The sequence below is a fragment of the Porites lutea genome, chromosome 11 (genome assembly GCF_958299795.1).
Source record: "Porites lutea chromosome 11, jaPorLute2.1, whole genome shotgun sequence".
Taxonomy (NCBI): Eukaryota; Metazoa; Cnidaria; class Anthozoa; order Scleractinia; family Poritidae; genus Porites; species Porites lutea.
Window position 1 is genome coordinate 636,367 of NC_133211.1, and position 22,333 is coordinate 658,699.

Consider the following 22,333-nt stretch of genomic DNA (forward strand, 5'->3'; position numbering starts at 1 on the left):
GTTGCAGTTAAGGTGAGGCACCCATAAGTGAAGTGCAACCCAGTGATTCTAAAGGGAGAACTAAAAACCATACCATGCAGTTAATGTTGCACTCCCATCAATATAGTGTAACCCAGTGATTCTGTAGGAAGACGTTTAAAACATGGGCTGCACCTAAGGTAGTGCACCCATAACTGTGGTGGAACTGAGTGATTTTGTAGGTAGAGCAAATAAACATAGGCTGCATTTAAGGTTAGACACCTTTAAGTGTAGTGTACCCTGTAACTGTGTAGGTACACGTTACAAACATAGGCCCCACTTACGGTGACGCACTTACAAGTGTTGTTTAACCCATTAAGTCGGTAGGAAAAGTTTACAAACATAGGCTTCATTTAAGGTTGGACACCTGTAAGTGCAGTGTTATCCAGTAATTGTGTAGGTCGAGCTTGCAACGATAGGCTTCAATTAAGGTTGCACACCCATTAGTGTTGTGTAACCCAGCGATTCTTAATGAAATACTTACAAACAAAGGCTGCACTTAAAGTAGTTTACCCGAAAGTGTAGTGTAACCTAGTAATTCTGAAGGTACACCTAACAAACATAGGCTGCACTTAAAGTTAAAGACCTCTAAGTGTAGTGTAGCCGAGTTATTATGTAGGTAGAGCTTACAAACGTAAAATGCACTTAAGGTTGCGCACCCATTATAAGCGTAGTGTAACTCAGTGCAGCTCTAGGTAAAGCTTACAGACATAGGCTGAATTTACGGTAGCACAGCCATAAGCGTAGTGTACCTCAGTGATTCTGTAGGTACAACTAACAAACATAGGCTGCATTAAAGGTGGTGCACCCATAGGTGTAGTGTAAACTGGTCATACTTTAGGTAGAGTTTTTAAACCTAAGCTGCATTTAAGGTTCGACATCCAAAAGTGTAGGGTAACTTAGTAATTTAGTGACTTAGTAGGTAGATTTTTCTTAGAGCCTAGAAACGTATGCTGCACTTAGGTAGCTCTTCCAGAATTGTTGTGTAACCAGTAATTCAGTAGGTAAAGCTTTCAACGATTGGCCGCACTTAAAGTGGCGCACCTATAAGAGAAAAGTAACCCAGGGCCGCTCTACGTAAAGGTCACAAACACAGTCTGCACTAGAAGTGGCACAGCCGGAAGAGGAGTGTAACTCAGTTATTCTTTACGTAGAGCTTACTAACAAAAGCTGGACTTAAGGTGTGCACCAACAAGTGCTGTGTAACCCAGTAATTCTGTAGGAAAAGGTTACAATATAGGCCGCACTTAAGGAGTCAAAACCATAACTACAGTGTAACTTAGTGATAGGCTGCCTTAAAGTGGCACACCCATAAATGTAGTGTAACTCAGTGATTCTGTAGTAGCTGCAGTTAAGGTGGGCAACCCATAAGTGTAATGTGACTCAGTAATTCTTCAGGTAGAACTAACAAACAGGCTGCACTGAAGGTGGCGCGCCTTTAATAGTAGGGTAACCCAGTGATTCCGTGAAGAAAGTTTACAAACATCGGCTTTATTTAAGATGGAACACCCATAAGTTTACTATAAGTCATTGATTGTTTAGGTAGAGATAGCGAACATACTCTGCTCTTAATGTTGTACACCCTTTATTGTTGTGTAACCCAGTTATCGTGTAGGTAGAGCTTACAAACGAAGACTGGACAAAAGGTTGCGCACCTATAACTGTAGTGTAACCCAGTTAATCGAAAGGTAGAGCTTACAAACATAGGCTGCAGCTAAGATGGCGAAGCCATATAAAGGTTGGAACAAAGTAATTCTGTAAGGAAGGCTTAGAAATATAGGCTGCACTCAGGGTGGCATCGCCATAAGTTTAGTGTAACCAAGTGATTCTCTCGGTAAAGCTCGCAAACATAGGCTGCCCTTAAGGTGGAACACCCATAAGTGTAGTGTAACCCAGTGATTCTGTGGGTAATAACCACAAACATAGGCCGCAGTTAAAGTGGTGTCGACATAAGTATGGTAAAACTTATAACCCAAAACATAGGCTGTATTAAACAGGCACATCCATAAGCGTAGTGTAACCCCAGTGATTCTCTAGGTAGAGCTAACAAACATAAAATGCACTTAAGGTTGAACACCTATAAGTGTAGTGTAGCCCAGTTATTCTCTAGGTAGAGGTTACAAATATAGGCTGTACTTAAGGTGGTGCGCCACAAAAGTGTGGTGTAACCCTGTGATTCTGTAAGTAAACCTTACAATTATAGTTCACACTAAGGTTTCGACACCCATAAGCGTAGTTTAGACCGGTAATTCTGTAGGTAGAGCTTACAAACATAGGCTGCACTTAAAGATGGACACCCATCATTGTAGTGTAGCCCTGTGATTCTATAGGTAGAGCTTATAAAAATAGGCCGCACTTAAGGTCTTGCACCCACAAGTGTCGTGTAACTTAGTGATTGTGTAGGTAGAGTTTAGAAAGATAGGCTCCAGTTTAGGTAGCGCCCCCATAACTTTGGTGTAACCCAGATATTCTGTAGGTAAAGGTTATAAACATTGGCTCAACTTACGGATGGACACCTATAAGTATAGTGTAACCCAGTGATTCTGTAGGTTGAGCTAAGAAACATAATCTGTACCTCAAGATGGACAAGCATAACTTTAGCGTAACGCAGTGATTTTTTAGGGAGAAGTTACAAACATAGGCTAAACTTAAGCTGGGGCACCCATTAATGTAGTGTAACGCAGTAATTCTGTGGGGAAAGCTTACAAACATAGGCTCCACTTAATGTGGAAAACCTATAGTGTAACCCATAATTTTTAGGTGGAGATTAGAATTATAGGCTGCAATTAGGGTTGACACAAGCATACTTGTAGGGTAGGGCAGATATTCTGTTGATAGAGCTTACAAACCTAAGCTGCTTGTAAAGTGGCGCATCCGTAATTGTAATGGAAAGCAGTTATTTAGTAGGTAGAGATTGCAAACATAGGCTGCACTTAAGCTGGAGCACCCATAAGCGTAGTCTAACTCAGTGATTCTGTAGGTAGAGGTTACAAACATAAGTGGCACTTAAGGTAGCGCACCCATAACTTTATTGCACCCATTGATTTTGTACGCAGAACATACATATGCGCATAAGAGAGGGCACAGATAATTTTGATGTAACCCAGTAAACCTGTACATAGAGCTAAAAAACATAGATTGCACTAAAGATTGGACACCCATAAGTGTTGTGTAACCAGTAATTCAATAAGAAGAGCTTACAAACATTGGCTGCACATAATATTAGAAACTCATATGTGTAGTGTTACCCAGTGATTTTGTAGGCAGAGTATACAAATTTAGGTTGCACTTAAAGTAGCGCACCGATAAATGAGGTGTAAACCAGTGATTCTGTAGTTAGAGCTTAAAAACATAGGCTGTATTTAAGGTTGGACACCGATAAGTGTATTGTAGCCAAGTTAGTCTGTAGCTAGAGCTTACAAGTAACGGCTGCACTCAAGGTGGCGCACCACATAAGTGTGGTGTAACCCAGTGATTCTGTAGGTAGAGCTAACAAATATAGGCTGCAATTAATGTTGTATACCGATCAGTGTTGTGTAACCCAGAGATTCTGGTGGTAGAGCTAGCAAACAAAGACGGGACTTAAGGTAGCGCACCCATAACTTTAGTGTAACCCAGTGATTCTGTAGGTAGAGCTAACAAACATTGCCCGCTCTTAATGTTGGACACCTATCAATATAGTGTAACCCACATAAGCCTAGGAAGGCCTTACAATCATAGGCTGCACTAGAAATGGCACACCCATAAGTGTAGTCTAACTTAGTGCTACTATAGGTAGAGGTTACAAACACAGGCTCCACTTAAGTTTGGACAACAACATGTGTAGTGCAACCCAGTTATTCTTTAGGTAGAGGTTACAATCATAGGCCGTACTTAAGGTTGCGTCGCCATTAGCACCGTGCTACCCAGTGATGGTGTAGATAAATCTTACAAACATAGTCTGCACTTATGGTGGCGCACCCATAACTGTACGGTAACCCAGTGATTCTGTACATAGAGCTTACACACTTAAGCTGCTTTTAAGGTGGCACAACGATAAGTGTATCGTAACTAAGTGATTCTGTATAACAAAAAACATAGCCTGGAATTAAGGAACTTTGAGCTAACAAACATAGGAGCGACTGAAGCTGCCGCACCCGTAAGTGTAGTGCAACCCAGTGATTCTGTACGTAGAGCTAACAAACGAACGCCGTGTTTAAGGTTGGACATCTATAGGTGTAATGTAGCCCAGTAATTGTGAGGGTAGAGGTTACAAGGAAAGGCTGAAATTAAGTTTGCACACCCATCAGTGTAGTGTAACCGAGAGATTGTCTTGGTAGAGCTAACAAACAAAGACTGCACTTAAGATGACACACCCATAAGTGTAGTCTAAATTAGTGCTACTCAAAGTAGAGTTTACCAACACAGGCTCCACTTTAGTATGGACAACCACATGTGTAGGGTAACCCAGTAATTCTCTAGGTAGAACTTGCAAACATAGGCTGTAATTAATTAGCGTAGCAATTAAATAGTGTAGTGTAAAGCTTACAAACATAGGGCACCCTTAGGGAGGGACACCCAAAAGTTAAGTGTAACCTTGTGATTCTGTAGGTAATGCTTACAAAGATAAGCTGGACTTAAGGTGGCGTCGCCATAAGTAAGGTGTTACTCAGTAATGGTCTAGGAAAAGCTTAGAAACATTGGCTGCACTTATCGTGGCGCACCCACAAGTGTAGTGTAACCCAGTGATTCTGTAGGTAGAGCTTAGAAGCTTAGGCTGAAGATAAGGTTGGAGACCCATAAGAGTAGTGTATACCAGTGATTTTCAAGGCAAGGTATACAAAAATAGGCTGCACTTAATGTAAGGCACCAAAAAATGTGGTGTAATCGGGTTATTTTGTAGGTAGAGCTTCCAAACTTAAGGTCGCGCAGCTATAAGTGTAGTGTGACCCAGTGATTCCTTAGGTAATGCTTACAAACATAAACTGCACTTAAGGCAGCATCGCTATCAGTATGGCGTTACCCAGTGTTGGTGCAGGGAAGGCCTACAAACATTGGCTGCGCTGATGTTGGTGCACCCATATCTCTAGTTTAACCTAGTTATTCTGTACATAGAGCAAAGAAACTCAACTTGCTTTTAAAGTGGCAAAACCATAAAAGTAAAAAACATAGGCTGCACGTAAGGTGGCGCACCCACAACTTTTGTGTAACCCAGTAATTCTGTAGGGAAAGCTTAGAAACATGGGCTGCACTTAAGGTGGCACACCCATAAGTTTAGCCTTACTCAGTGATTCTGTAGGGTGAGCTAACAAACACAGGACGTACTGAAGGTAGGGCACCCAAAAGTGTAGCACAACCAGGTGATTTTGTACGTATAGGTAACAAACATAGGCTGCAGTTAAGGTTGGCCTATGTTTTTGAGCTTTTGTGAGTTATGGGTGCGTTACCTTACGTGCGGCCAAGGGTTGTAAGCGCTACCCACTTAATTACTGGGTTACACGAAACTTAAGGGGGGTGCAAAGTTAACTACAGCCTACAGTAAACTCTACCAACAGGGTTACAAATTTACAGTACACTTTTGGGTCTGCAACCTTAAGTGCAACCTATCTTTGTTGACTCCACCTACAGAATCACTAAGGTACCCTACACTTATGGGCGTGCTACTTTAATTTCAGCCTATGTCTGTAAGTTTTACCTAGAGCGTCACTGGGTTACACTACCCTTATGGGTGCGCCACTTTAAGGGCAGCCTTTGTTTGTAAGCATAACTTAAAGAATGACTGGGTTACACAACACTTATGGGTGTGCAAACTTGCTTGCAGCCTATCCTTGTAAGGTCTACCTACACAATTACTAGGTAAAATTACACTTATAGGGGTTCAACCTTCCGTTAGCCCTATGTTTGTTTGCTCAAAGTACAGAACCACTGGGTTAGACTACACTTAAGGGTTCATCACCTTAAGTGCAGCTTATGTTTGGAAGGTCCACTTATTAAATAAGTGGGTTCCACGAAAATTATGGATGCACCACTTTAAGAGCCCCCTATGTTTGTAAGCACTGCCTACAGAATCACTCGGCTACACTACACTTATAGGTTTTTAACCATATGTGCAGCCTATGTTGTTAAGTCTATTTACAGAATTGCTTGGTTACACTACACTTATGGGTGTGCCACCTTAAGTGCATCCTTTGTTTCTAAGAATTACCTAGAGAATCAGTGGCCTACACAATACCTATAAGTGTGCAACCTTAATTGCAGTGTCGTGTAACCCAGTTTTTCATTACAGTGAGGTTACAAACTTAAGCTGGTTTTAAGGTGGCACAACCATAAGTGTAGTGTAACCAAGTGATTGTGTTGGTAAAACTTACAAACATAGGGTACCCTTAAGGTGGAACACCCATAAGTTTATTGAAACCCAGTGTTTCTGTAAATAATGCTTACAAACATAAGCTGCACTTATGGTGCCGCACCCATAAGTGTACTGTAACCCAGAGACTCTGCAGGTAGAGCTAAAAAACATAGCATGCACTTAATGTTGCACATCGATTAATATAGAGTGACCCAGTGATTCTGTAGGAAGAGCTTACATTCATTGGCTGCACCTAAGCCGGTGCACCAATAAATGACGTGGAGCCGAATGATTCTGTAGGTAGAGCTACCGATAAGTGTAGTGTAACCCGTGATTGTGTAGGTACACCTTACAAACATAGGCCCCAACTTACGGCTGCGCGCTTAATTGCAGTCTAGTGTAACCTAGTAATTTTGTAGAAAAAGCTTACAAACATTGGCGGCACATAACAATGCGTACCCTTCAGTGGAGTGTATCCCAGTAATTCTGTACATGCAGCTAAAAATCTTAAGTTGCAGTTAAGATGGCACCTTTAAGTGTACTGTAACCTAGTGATTCTGTAGGTAGAGCTAACAAACGTAGAGTATACGTAAGATTAGACACTTGTTAGTGTAGTGTAACCCCTTAATTCGGTGTAAAGCTTTCCAGCATAGGCTGCACTTAAGGTGGCGCAACCATAACTGTGTTGTAACTCTGTGATTCTTTAGGTGAAGCTTTCATTCATAGACCACAATTAAGGTGGCACACCCATAAGTGAAGTCTAACTCAGTGATTCTGTAGGTGGAGCTAACAAACACTGGCTGTACAGAAGGTAGGGCACCCAAAAGTGTAGCGTAATCCAGTTATTCTGTAGGTACAGCTAACTAACATAGGCTGCACTTAAGGTTGGCCTATGTTTTTGAGCTTTTGTGAGTTATGGGTGCGCAACCTTAAGGGCGGTTAATGGTTGTAAGTTTTACCTGCTGAATTACTGGGTAACACTAAACTTATGGAGGCGCAACCTTTACTACAGCCAACAGTAAATTCCACCAACAGAATCACTAAGTTAAACTACACTTTTGTCTTCACTACACTACGCTAAGAAGTCTTTAAGCCGAAGTGCAGCCTATGTTTGTTAGGTGTTCCTTCTGAATAACTAGGTTACACTACACTTGTGGGTGGGCACCTTTAAGTGCAGGCTTTGTTTGTAAGCATTAGATAAGGAATCACTGGGTTACACAACACTTATGAGTGTGCAAACTTTATTGCAGCCTAATCTTGTGAGCTCTACCTACACAATTGCTAGGTTATTCTACACTTAGAGGTTTCCAACCTTAAATTCGTTCTATGTTTTTTACGTCTACGTACAAAATCACTGGGTTACACTACACTTAAAGGTGCGCCACCTTTAATTAGGCCTAAGTACAGTGTAACTTGGTGATTCTGTACGTAGACTATAAGAACAGAGGGTTCACTTAAGGTTGCGCAAAAATAAGTGTCTTCTAATACTTTAATGCTCTAGGAAAAGCTTACAAACATAGGCTAGCATTAGGTGGCACACCCATGAATGTAGTGTAACTCAGTGATTCTGTAGTAGGCTGCACTTAAAGAGAAGAACTCAGAAGTGTAATGTGACTCAGTAATTCTTCAGATAGAGCTAAGAAACTTAGGCTGCACTGAAGGTGGTGTACCCATAAGTGTAGGGTAACCCAGTGATTCCGTGAAGAAAGCTTACAAATATCGGCTTTATTTAAGATGAAACACCCATAAGTTTACAGTAACACATTAATTCTTTAGGTAAAGCTAGCAAACATAGGCTGCTCTTAATGTTGTACGCCCTTTATTGTAGTGTAACCCAGTTATCGTAAAGGTAGAGCTTACAAACTAAGACTGGACTAAAGGTTGCGTACCTATAACTTTAGTGTAACCTAGTGAATCTAAAGGTAGAGCTTACAAACATAGGCTGCACCTAAGATGGCGAGGCCATATAAAGGGTGTAACAAAGTAATTCTGTAAGGAAGGCTTAGAAATATAGGCTGCACTCATGGTGGCGTCGCCATAAGTATGCTTTAACTCCGTGATGGTGTAGGTAAAACTTACAAACAAAGCTTAGAGTTAAGGTTGCGATTTTATAAGTGTAGTGTAACCCAGACATTTTGTAGGTAGAGCTTAGAAACATAGGCTGCACCCAGAGGTGCCGAAGCCATAAATATGGTAAAACACCCTAATTCCGAAGAAAAGGGTTACAAAAATAGGGTGCAGTTAAGGTGGCACAACCAAAAGTGTTGTGTAACTCAGTGACTTTGTAGGTAGAGCTAACATTCATAGACTACATTCAATGTTGGGCTCTTATAAGTTTAGTGTAACCAAGTGAACCTCTGGGTAAAGCTTACTATCATAGGCTGCCCATAAGGTTGAACACCCATAGGTGTAGCGTGACCCAGTGATTCTGTGGGTAACAACCACAAACATAGACCGGACTTAAAGTGGCTTCGACATAAGTATGGTGACACTTATAACCCAAAACATCGGTAAGAGTAGACACTCTTTAGCGTTGTGTAACCGAGTAATCCTGTAGGTAAAGCTTTTTAGCATAGGTCGCCCTTAACGTGGTGCAACCATAACTGCGTTGTAACCCTGTTGTAAAAGAGTAATTCTGTACGAAAAGCTTTTCAGCATAGGCCGCATTTATGCTGGCACACACTTAAGCGTAGTTTAACCCTGTCACCCAGTGATAATGTAAGTAAAGCTTACAAACATAAGCTGCTTATAAGGTAAAACACCCATAAGTGTATTTTAGCCCAGTTCTTCTGCAGGTAGAGCTTACAAATATAGGTTGCAGTTAAAGTGGAGCACTACATAAGTGTAGTGTAACCAAGTGATTCTGAAGGTAAGCTAACAAAAATAGTCTGCACTTAATGTTTTACACCCATCAGTGTTGTGTAACCCGGAAATTCTGTTGTTAGAGCTAACAAAAAAAGATTGCTCGCAAGGTGACAAACCCATAACTGTAGTGTAACCCAGTGATTTTGTAGGTAGAGATAACAAACATTGGCTGCACTTAAGGTCGGACACCTATAAGTGTAGTATAAGCCAGTGATAGTGAAGCTAGGCATTACCAACATAGGCTGAACTTAAGGTGGCACACCCAGAGATGTAGTCTAACTTAGTGCTACTCTAGGTAGAGTTTACGAACACAGGCTCCACTTAAGGTTGGACAACCATATGCGTAGTGCAACCCAGTAATTCTCTTGGTAGAGCTTACAAATATAGGCTGCAGTTAAGGTGTGGCACCCATCTTCGTAGTGTAACCAATTTATTGTGTAGGTAAATGTTACAAACATAGGCTACCCTTAAGGAGGAATACCCATAAACTTAGTATAACACAGTAATTCTGTAGGTAATGCTTACAAACATAAGCCGCACTTAAGGGCGCGTCGGCCATAAGTAAGGTGTAACCCAGTGATGGTGTAGAAAAAGCTTACAAACATAGGCTGCACTTATGGTGGCGCGCCCATAATTGTACTGTAACCCAGTGATTCTGTCGGTAGAGCTAACAAACATTGGGTGCACTTTAGGTCGGACACTTATAAGTGTAGTGTAACACAGTGATACTGTAGATACGCCTGACAAACATAAGCTGCAATGAAGGTGGCACATTAATAAGTGTAGTGTAACGTAGTACTCCTCCAGGTAGAAATTACACCTTTTCCACTTAAGGTGGGGCACCCATAAGTGTAGTGTCACCAAGTGATTGCGTGGGTAAAGCTCACAAACATAGGCTGCCCTTATGGAGGAACACACATACGCTTAGAGTAACCCAGTGATTCTTTTGGTAATACATACTAACATAAGATGCACTTAAGGTGGCGTAGTCATAAGTATGGTGTTACCCAGTGATGGTGTAGGGAAAGCCTTCAAACATAGGCTTCTCTTATGGTGACCCATAACTTTAGTGTAACCCAGTTATTCTGTTCATAGAGCTAACAAACTTAACCTGCTCTTAAGGTGGCACAACCATAAGAGTAGTGTAACTGAATGATTTTGTTGGTATGGCTAAAAAACATAGGCTGCAATTAACGCCGGGAACCCATAAATGTAGTGTAATTCGGTGATTCTGTAGGTAGAGCTTAAAAACATAGCATGCACTTAATGTTTCACACCCATTAATCTAGTGTAACCCAGTGATTTTGTAGGAAGAGCTTACAAACATGGGCTGCACCTAAGGTGGTGCACCCAGAACTGTAGTGGAACCGAGTGATTCTGTAGGTAGAGCTAAAAAACATATGCTGCACTTAAGGTTAGACACCTATAAGTGTGGGTGACCAGTAATTGTGGAGGTACACTTTACAAACAAGCCCACCACTTACGGTGGCGCACTTACAAGATTTGTGTAACCCAGTAATTTTGTCCAAACAGCTTACAAACATAGGCTGCACATAACTTGGCCTACCCCTTAGTGTTGTGTATCCCAGTTATTTTAAACATAGACCTAACAAGCTTAAGCTGCAGTTAATGCGGAAAAACCATAAGTGAATTATAACTCAGTAATTCTGTAGGTATAGCTAACAAACAAAGCCTGTAACAAAGGTAAGGCTCCCATAAGTGTAGTGTAACCAAGTGATTGTGTGGATAAAGCTTACAAACATAGGTGGCCGTTAAGCAGGAACACCATTAAGTTTAGAGTGGCCCATAATTTTTGTAACGTATCTTTAAGTGCACTGTAACCCAATGATTCTGTTGGTAGAGCGTACAAACACAGAATGCACATAAGATTAGACTTTTGTTAGTGTAGTGTAAGCCAGTAATTCTGTAGGTAAAGTATTCCAGTATAGGCTGCCCTTAACGTAGCACAACCTTAGAGCTTACAAATATAGGCTGCCCGTAGAGTGGCGCACCCACAACTTTTGTGTAACCCAGTAATTCTGTAGGAAAAGCTTACAAACATCGGCTGCTCCTAAGGTGGGGCAGCAATAAGTGTAGTGTAACCAAGTGATTGTGTGGGCAAATCTCACAAATAGAGGCTGCCCTTAAGGAGGAACACCCATTAGTTGAGTATAAGCCAGTGGTACTTTAGGTAATGCTTAAGAACAATAGAAGCAGTTAAGGTGGCGGTGCCATAAGTATCGTGTTGATTAGTGATGCTGTAGGTAAAACCTACAAAAATAGGCTGCACTTATGGTGGCTTACCTATAACTGTGGTGTAACGAAGTTATTCTGTACATAGAGCTAACAAATTTAAGCTGCTTTTAAGGTGGCACAAACATATGAGTAGGGTAACTCAGTGATTCTGTAGGTATAGCTAAAAAACATAGGCTGCAATTAAGGTGGGGCACGCATAAGTGTAGTGTAACCCTGTGATTCTGTAGGTAGAGGTTACAAACATGGGCTGCACCTAAGGTAGTGCACCCTTAACTGTAGTGGAACTGAGTGATTCTGTAGGTAAAGGAAGCAAACGTAGGCTGCACTTACGGTTGGACACCTTTAAGTTTAGTGTAACCAGTGACTGTGTAGGTACACCTTACAAACATATTCCCCACTTACGGTGACGCACTTTCAAGTGTTTTTTTACGTAGTAAATCTGTAGGAAAAGCTTTTAAAGGTAGGCTTCATTTGAAGTTGGACACCTGTAAGTGTCGTATAATCCAGTAATTGTGTATGTCGAGCTTAGAACGATAGGCTTCAATTAAGGTTGCAAACCCATTAGTGTTGTGTAACCCAGTGATTCTCTATGAAATGCTTTTAAACAAAGGCTGCACTTAAAGAGGCACCCCGAAAGTGTAGTGTAAACTAGTGATTCTAAAGGTAAACCTAACAACTATAGGCTGCACTTGAAGTTAAAGACCTCTTACTGTAGTGTAGCCGAGTTATTATGAAGGTAGAGCTTACAAACATAAAATGCACTTAAGGTTCCGCACATATAAGTGTAGTGTAACCAAGTGATGCTCTAGGTAAAGCTTACAGACATAGGCTGAATTTACGGTGGTACACCCATAAGCGTAGTGTACCTCGGCGATTCTCTAGGTTTTTCTAACAAACATAGGCTTTATTAAAGGTGGCGCAACCACCCTGATTCTTCAGGTAGAGCTTAAAAACTTAAACTGCACTTAAGGTTTGAAAGCGAAAAGTGTAGTGTAACTTAGTCACTCGGTGGGTAGATTTTTCTTAGGTAGAGCCTAGAAACATATGCTGCACTTAGGTAGCTCTTGCAGAATTGTTGCGTAACCCAGTAATTTAGTAGGTAAAGCTTTTAACGATTGGCCGCACTTAAGGTTGCGCACCTATAAGTGAATTGTAACCCAGTGACGCTCTACGTAAAGGTCACAAACACAGGCTGCACTAAAAGTGGCACACCCGTAAGAGAAGCGTAACTCAGTTATTCTTTAGGTAGAGCTTACAAACAAATGTGGATTAAAGGTGGTGCACCAAGAAGTGCTGTGTAACCCAAAAATTCTGTAGGGAAAGCTAACGAACATATTTTGCTATACCTATGAGTGTAGTGTAGCACAGTGGTACTGTAGTTGGTCTCACCTTAGGTGGGAAACCCATAAGTGTGATGTAACTCAATAATTCTTCAGGTAGAGTTAACAAACGTAAGCTCCTTACCCATGAGTGTAGGGTAACCCAGTGATTCAGTGATAAAAGTTTTCAAACATCGGCTTTATTTAAGATGGAACTCCCATAACTTTACTGTAACCCATTGATTGTTTAGGTAGAGCTAGCTAACATAGGAAGCTCATAATGTTGTACACTCTTTGGTGTAGTGTAACCCAGTTATCGTGTAGGTAGAGCTAACAAACCAAGACTGGATTAAAGGTTTCGCACCTAGAACTGTAGTGAATCTAAAGTGAATCTATCCAGTGAATCTAAAGCTAGAGATTACAAACAAAGTCTGCACCTATGATGCCGAAGCCATATGCGTGGCCAAACAAACTAATTTTGTAGGGAAGGCTTAGAAATATAGGCTGCACTCAGAGGTGACGAAGCCATAAGTATGGTAAAACACAGTAATTTTGTAGGGAACGGTTACAAATATAGGCTGCACTGAAGGTGGCACACCCAAAAGTGTACTCTAACTCAGTGACTTTGTAGGTAGAGCTAACATTCAACGGCTGCATTCAAGGATGGGCTCCCATAAGTTTACTGTAACCAAGTGACTCTCTGGGTAAAGCTCACAAACATAGGCTGCCGTTAAGGTGGAACATCCATAAGTGATGTGATGTGTAGGTAGAGCTTACAAACATAGCCAGCACTAAAGGTGGGGCTCCTATAAGTGTACTGTAACCCAGTGGTTCTGTAGGTAGAGCTTACAAACATAGGCTGCATATAATATTGGACATCCATAAGTGTAGTGTAACCCAGTGATTTTTTGAGCAGAGTATACAAACTTACGTTCCACTTAAAGTAGGGCACCGATAAATGTGGTGTAAAAAAGTAATTCTATAGGTAGAGCTTAAAAACATAGGCCGCATTTGAGGTTGGACACCTATAAGTGTATTGTAGCCAAGTGATTCTGTAGTTAGAGTTTACAAGTAAAAGTTGCACTTAAGGTAACGCACCACATAAGTGTGGTAAAACCCGGTGATTCTATAGGTAGAGCTAACAAATATAGGCTGCAGTTAATGTTGTATACCGATCAGTGTTGTGTAAACCTGAGATTCTGGTAGTAGAGCTAACTGACAAAGGCTACACTTAAGGTTGCGCACTTATAACTGTAGTGAAACCCAGTGATTCTGTAGGTAGAGCTAACAAATATAGCCCGCTTTTAATGTTGCAAACCCATCAATATAGTGTAACCCAGTTAAAGTGTAGGTAGCCTTACAAACATAGGCTGCACTTGAGATGGCACACCCATAAGTGTAGTCTAACTTAGTGCTACTATAGGTAGAGGTTACAAACACAGGCGGCAATTAAGGTGGGGCACCCATTATAAGATTAGTGTAAGTTTAGTGTTACCCAGTGGTTCTTTAGGTAATGCTTACAAACATAAGCCGCCGCACTTAAGATTGCATCGCCATTAGTATCGTGCTACCCAGTGATGGCAAAGATAAAGCTTACAAACACAGGCTGCAGTTAGGTTGGCGCACCCCATAAGTGTAAGGTAACGCAGTGATTCAGTACGTAAAGCTAACAAACTTACGCTGCTTTTAAGGTGGCACAACCATAAGTGTAACGTAACTCAGTGACTGGTTGGAATTAAGGTGGGGCACCCATAAGTGTAGTGTAACCAAGTGATTGTGTGGGTAATGCTTCAAAACATAGGCTACCCTTAACGAGGAACACGCACAAGTCAAGTGTTACCCAGTGATTCTGTAGGTAATGCTTACAAAGAGTAGCTGGACTTAAGGTGACGGCGCCATAAGAAAGGTGTTACCTAGTGATGGTGTAGGGAAAGCTTCCAAACATGGGCTGCAGTTATGATGGCGCAACCATAAGTGTACTGTATCCTAGTGATTCTGTACGTAGACCTAACAAACATAGAACGCTCTTAAGATGAGACCCTCTTTAGTGTAGTGTAACCCAGTAATTCTATAGGTAAACGTTTCCAGCATAGGCCGCACTTAAGGTGGCGCAACTATAACTATGTTGTAACCCTGTGATTCTTGGGTGAAGCTTATACTCATAGGTCGCAATTAAGGTGGCACACACTTAAGCGTATTTTAACCCAGTTATTCATTAGGTAGAGCTAATTTATTATATACATACTGAGAAATACTCAAAAAAAAGCTATGTCGTAAATTTTCGTACGCAAATTAGTTCTAGGCAATCAGAGGAGCGAACGATGGTTTTCACACGTAAAAAAAATAATACGTCCAATCAGAATCGCGAACGATGTTTTTTCACGTGTGATAAAAATGATACGTCCAATCAAAGGCCACAGAGGTGTGTGAGTTTCGCGCCAAAATTCGCGCCTTTTATTACAGCTTGCAGCGCCGCTTTGCACACATTCAACGAGAAAAGTTTTATTCAAAGAGTTTTTCTCGCTAAAAAAGTGAAAAACATTTCGGAAATGGAGTGGAATAGTTTCGTTTGTTTCACTGTCGATAAAGAAAACGGTAGAGAGCCGGCGAAACAACAGCGGAAAGGGAAAAACAGAACGAGACGTAAGCTTTTGTTGTGCTTTTTGTCGGAGCTACTTTGCCTTTCATTTAAGCTTAAGCTTATATTGAAACCGGCCATATTACTTAAATTCACTTATTTTCAATTGTACATTGACAACAAACAGTTAAGATTACTTATGGTTCTTGGATTACCTCATATCCTTACCGTCATTTATGTTTTTAAGAAACGTTTTTACTAAAAAGCTGATACTTCGTTTTCGTTGTCATTTTGCGGCAAGTGTGTAGCGGCAAATAAGCATTTTTTAAAGATTTAAAATAAAGAGGCCGCCAAAATGATGAATGTCTCGGTATGTATATAATAAACACAATACCACATGGAAAGTGCTTTGTACGGTATTTACGCCAGCACTTTCCATGAAGTATTCTCTATATAGGCTGCACGAAACGTGGCGCATCCACAACCTTAGTGTAACCTACTAATTCTGGAAGGAAAGCTTACAAACATGGCCTGCACTTAAGGTGGCACACCCATAAGTGAAGTCTCACTTAGTAATTCGGTAGGTGGAGCTAACAAACACAGGTTGCACTGTGGGTAGAGCACTTAAAAGAGTAGCGTAACCCAGTGTTTCGATAGGTAGACCTAAGAAATATTGACTGCACTTATGGTTGGCCACCAGTAAGCGTGTTGTAACGCAGTAATTGTGTAGGTAGAGCTTACAAAGATAGACTGCAATTAAGGTTGCACAACGATAAGTATAATGTAAGCCAGTGATTCTTTAGGTAATTTTTAGAAACGAAATGTAGTGTTACTAAGTAATTCTGTAAAAAGACCTAACAAACATAGGCTACGCAAAAGTTTAAAAACCTATAACTGCATTATAGCAAAGTGATTCTGTAGGTAAAGCTTGCAAACGTAGGCGCCTCTTAAGGTGGTGCATCCATATGTTTAGATGAACACACTGATTTAAGATTTAAGTAGGGCTTCCAAACATAAGCTGCACTTAACGTGGTGCGCCCTTAAGTGTAGTCTAACCCAGTTATTCTGAACTTAGAGCTATTCAACACAGGCCTAACTAAAGGTGGCGTAAGCATAAGTATAGTGTAACCCAGTGATTCTGTACGTAGAGCTAACAAACGAAAGCGGTGTTTAAGGTTCGACATCTATAGGTGAAATGTAGTTCAGTAATTGTGAGGGTAGAGGTTACAAGAAAAGGGTGCAATTAAGTTTGCACACTTATTAGTGTTGTGTAACCCAGAGATTCTCTCGGTAGAGCTAGCAAACAGGGACTGCAGTTAAGGTGGCGCACCCAAAACTGTAGTGTAACTTAGTGATTCTGTAGGTAGAGCTAACAAACTTATCCCCCTCTTTCTGTTGCACCCATTAATAGATTGTAACTCAGTGATAGATGGCACACCCATAAGTGTAGCCTACTTTAGTGCTACTCAAGGTAGAGTTTACAAACACATTCTCCACCTAAGTATGTACTACTTTATGTGTAGTGTAACTCAGGAATTCCTCATGTAGAGCTTACAAACATAGGCTGCAATTAATCTGTTGCACCCATTAGTGTAGTGTAAAGGTTACAAACATAGGGTATCTTTAGGGAGGAAAACCAATAAGTTAAGCGTAACCTAGTTATTCTGTAGGTAATGCTTACAAATATAAGCTGAACTTAAGGTGGCGTCGCCATAAGTAAGGTGTTACCCAGTAATGGTTTGGCAAAAGCTTAGAAACATTGGCTGCACTTATGGTGGCGCACCCATTAGTGTACTGTAACCCAGTGATTCCGTAGGTAGAGCTTAGAAACATAGGCGGCAAATGGGGTTGGACACCTTTAAGAGTAGCGTATCCCAGTGATTTTAAAGGGGGGAATACAGAAATGGGCTGCATTTAAGAAGATCACCAAAAAATGTGGTGTAACCGGGTTATTGTGTAGGTAGAGCTACCAAACCTAAGGTCACACACCTATAATTGTAGTGTGACCCAGTGATTCCAAAGGTAATGCTTACAAACATAAGCTGCACTTAAGGCGTCTTCGCCATACATATGGTGTTACCTTGTGATGGTGTAGGGAAAACCTTCAAACATAGGCTGCATTCCAAAGGTAATGCTTACAAACATAAGCTGCACTTAAGGCGTCTTCGCCATACATATGGTGTTACCTTGTGATGATGTAGGGAAAGCCTTCAAACATAGGCTGCTTTTATGTTTGGGGCACCCATATCTCTAGTGTCACTTTTTTATTTTGTATATAGAGCTAAGAACCTGGCAAAAGCATACAAGTAAAAAATATAGCCCGCACGTAAGGTGGCGCACTCACAACTTTTGTGTAACCCAGTAATTCTGAAGGAAAAGCTTACAAAGATGGGCTGCACTAAAGGTGGAACACCCATAAGTGTAGTGATTCTGCAGGCGGTGCTAACACACACGCTGTACTGAAGGTTGGCCTGTTTTTTTGAGCTTTTGCGAGTTATGAGTGCGCCACCTTAAGTGCAGCCAATGGTTGTAAGCTTTACCTACTGAATTACTGGGTAACACTAAACTTATGGAGTCGCAACCTTAACTATAGCCAACAGTAAATTCTACGAACAGAGGCTCTTAGTTACACTACACTTTTGTGTCTTTAACCTTAAGAGCAGCCTAGGTTTGTTAGCTCTTCCTGCAGAATTAGAGGGTTACACCACACTTATGGGGGTGCAACATTAAGTGCAACCTATGTTTGTTAGTTCTACCGTCAGAATCACTAAAGTACACTACACTTATGCGTTTGCGATCTTAATTTCAGCCAATGTCTCTAAGTTTTACCAAGATCGTCACTGGGTTGGACTAAACTTATGGAAGCTGGATCGTAAGTGCATCTGATGTTTGTAATCTCTACCAACAGAATCAATCGCCTACACTACATTTGGAAGTGTTTAAGCTGACGTGCAGGCTATGTTTGTTAGGTGTTCCTTCGGAATAAGTAGTTTACACTACACTTATGGGTGTGCCTTTGTAAGTGCAGCCTTTGTTTGTAAGCATTACATCAGGAATCACTGGGATACACAACACTTGTGGGTGTGCAAACTTAATTGCAGCCTATGTTTGTTAGGTGTACCTACACAATTACTAGGTTACACTACACTGATAGGTGTCGAACCAGAAATCCAGCCTATGTTTTTTAGGTCTACCTACATAATCACTGGGTTAAACTACACTTATAGGTGCGCCACCTTCAGTTAGGCCTAAGTACAGTATCACTGCGTTAGACTACACTTTAGGCTGCAGCTTATGTTTGGAAGCTCTACTTTTTAAATTACTGGGTTTTACTAAACTTATGGATGCCCCAGTTGAAGAGCCGCCTATGTCTGTAAGCTCTATCTACAGAATACCTTAACTACACTACACTAGTAGGTTTTTAACCTTAAGTGCAGCATATGTTTGTTAGGTCTATTTGTAGAATTAGTTGGTTAGACTACACTTATGGGTATGCCACCTTAAGTGCAGCCTTTGTTTCTGAGAAATGGCTAGAGAATCACTGGCTTACACCACAATTATGGGTGTTCAACCTTAATTGCAGCCTATCTTTGTAGGCTTTTCCTACACAATTACTGCGTTACACAAAAATGGTAAAGCTTACAAACATAGGCTCCTGTTAAGGTGGAATACCCATAAACGTAGTCTATAACTCTTTAGAAGGAGATTATTAATAAAGGCTCTGCACTTAAGATTGTACAAACATACGTGTAGTGTAGCCCAGTTATTCTGTTAATAGAGCTGCTAACAAACCTAAGCTGCTCTTAAATTGGCGAATCCATAAGTTTAGTGGAAAGCATTTATTTAGTAGGTAGAGCTTACAAATATAAGCGGCACTAAAGATAGGGCACTCATAAGTCTACACCTAAGATAGGGCACTGATAAGTTTGGTGTGACCCAGTAAACCTAAAGGTAGAGCTAACAAAAATAGATTGCACTTAAGGTTGGACACCTATAAGTGTAGTGTAACCAAATAATTCTCTAGGAAGAGCTTACAAACATAGGCTGAACTCAAGGTGGCTTCCTTTAAAGAGAACTGTAACCCAGTGGTCCTGTAGGAAGAGCTTACAAACATACGGTGCAGATATTGTTGGACACCTATCAGTGCATTATAACCCACAGATTTTAAACACAGAGTATACAAACATAAGTTGCACTTTAGGTAAGGCACCAATAAATGTTGTGTAAGCCAGTGATTCTGTAGGTAGAGCTAACTAACATAGATTCCCTTATAAGGTTGGACGCCCTGAGTGTAGCGTAACCGAGTAATTCTGTAGGTAAAGCTAAATAACATAGGCTGCACTTGTTGTTGGACACCCATAAGTGAATAGTAACCTAGTGATTATGTAGGTAGAGCTTACAAACATAGGCTGCATTTAAGGTTAGACACCCAAGTAATTGTAGCCCAGTTCTTCTGTAGGTAGAACTTACAAATATAGTTTGCACTTCAAGTGGTGCACTACATAGGTGTTGTGTATCCCAGTGATTCTGTAGGTAGGGCTACCAAAAATAGTTTCCACTTAATGTTTAAAGCCCATAGGGGCTGTGTAACCCGGAGATTCTGTTGGCAGACCTTACAAAAAAAAACTGCACTTAAGGTTGCAAAACCATAACTAAAGTGTAAACCAGTGATTTTGTAGGTAGAGATAACAAGAATTGGCTGCACCTAAGGTCGGACACCTATAAGAGTAGTGTAATCCAGTAATAGTGTAGCGAGGCGTTACGAACATAGGCTGCAATTAAGGTGTGGTACCCATCAGCGTACTGTAACCAAGTGATTGTGTGGGTAAACGTTACATAGGCTACCCTTTAGAAGGAACACCCATATGTAAAGTATAATCCAGTGATTCTGTAGGTAATGCTTACAAACATAAGCCGCACTTAAGGTGGCGTCGCCATAAGAAGGTTTAACCCAGTAATGTTCTAGAAAAAGCTTACAAACATAGGCTGCACGTATGGTGGCGTAATACATACTAACATAAGATGCACTTACGGTGGCGTCCCCATAAATATGGTGTTACCCAATAATGGTGTAGGGAAAGCTTACAAACATAGGCAACTCTTATGGTGACTTTCCCATACCTTAAGTGTAACCCAGTTTTTCTGTACATAGAGCTAAAAAACTTAACCTGCTTGTAACTTGGCACAACCTTAAGAGTAGTGTAACTCAATGATTTTGTAGCTATAGCTAAAAAACATAGACTGCAATTAAAGCATGGGACCCATAAATGTGGTTTAACCTTGTGATGCTGTAGGTAGAACTAAAAAACATAAGATGCACTTAATGTTTCACACCCATTAATCTAGTGTAACCCTGTGATTCTGTAGGAAGAGCTTACAAACATGGGCTGCATCTAAGGTGGTGCACTAAGAACTGTAGTGGAACCGAGTGATTTTGTACGTAGAGCTAAAAAAGATAGGTTGGACACCTATCAGTCTAGGGTAACCAGTGATTGTGTAGGTACACTTTACAAACATAGCCCGGCACTAACGGTTCCTCACTTACAAGTTTTGTGTAACCCAATAATTCTGTGCAAACAGCTTACAAACATAGGCAGCACATAACTTTAACTACCCTTTAGTGTAGTGTATCCCAGTGATTCTAAACATAGACCTGACAAACTTAAGCTGCAGTTAAGGCCGAACAACCAAACGTGAATTTCATCTCAGTGATTTTGTAGGTATAGCTACCAAACATAGCCTGCAACTAAGGTAAGGCACCCGTAAGTGTAGTTTAACCAAGTGATTGTGTCGATAAAGCTTAGAAGCATGGGCTGCCGTTATGCAGGAACACACAAAAGTTTATCGTAACCCATTAGTTTAGTAACGCACCTTTAAGTTTACTGTAACCCAGTGATTTTGTGAATAGAGCTTACAAACATAGAATGGGCGTAAGATGAGACACTCTTTTGTGTAGTGTAACCCAGTAATTCTGTAGGTAAAGGATTCTAGTATAGGCTGCACTTAAGGCGGTGAAACCATAACTGTGGTTTAACCCTGTGATTCTGTAGGTAAAGCTTACACTCATAGGCTGCACTTAAGGTGGCACACTCTTACAGCTTACTAATATCGGCTGCCGGTAAAGTGGCGAGTCCACAACTTTTGTGAAACCCAGTAATTCCGAAAGAAAAGCTTACAAACATAGGCTGCTTTTAAGGTGGGGCACCCATATGCGTAGTGTAAGCAAGTGATTGCGTGGGTAAATCTCACAAATGTAGGCTGCCCTTAAGGAGGAACATCCATGAGTATAGTGTACACCAGTGGTTCCTTAGGCAAAGCTTAAGAAAATTAGATGCACTTAAGGTGGTGTCGCCATAAGTATCGTGTTACCCAGTGATGGTGTAGGGAAAGCCTACAAACGTTGGCTACACTTATGTTGGCTTACCTATAACTGTGGTGTAAGCCAGTTATTCTGTACATAGAGCTAACAAACTTAAGCTGCTTTTAAGGTGGCACAACCATACGTGTACTTTAACTCAGTGATTCTGTAGGTATAGATAAAAAACATGGGCTGCAATTAAGGTGGGGCACCCATAAGTGTAGTGTAACCCAGTGATTCTGAAGGGAGAACTAAAAACCATAGCATGCAGTTAATGTGGCAAACCCATCAATATAGTGTAACCCAGTGATTTTGTAGGAAGAGGTTACAGACATGGGCTGCACGTAAGGTAGTGCACCCATGACTGTGGTGGAACTGAGTGAATCTGTAGGTAGAGTAAGCAAACATAGGCTGCGTTTAAGGTTGGACACCTTTAAGTGTAGTGTAACCAGTGCCTGTGTAGGTACACATTACAAACATAGCCCCCACTTACGGTGACGCACTTTCAAGTGATGTTTAACCTAGTAAGTCTGTAGGAAAAGCTTAAAAACATATGCTTCATTTAAGGTTGGACACTTGTAAGTGTAGTGTAATCCAGCTATTGTGTAGGT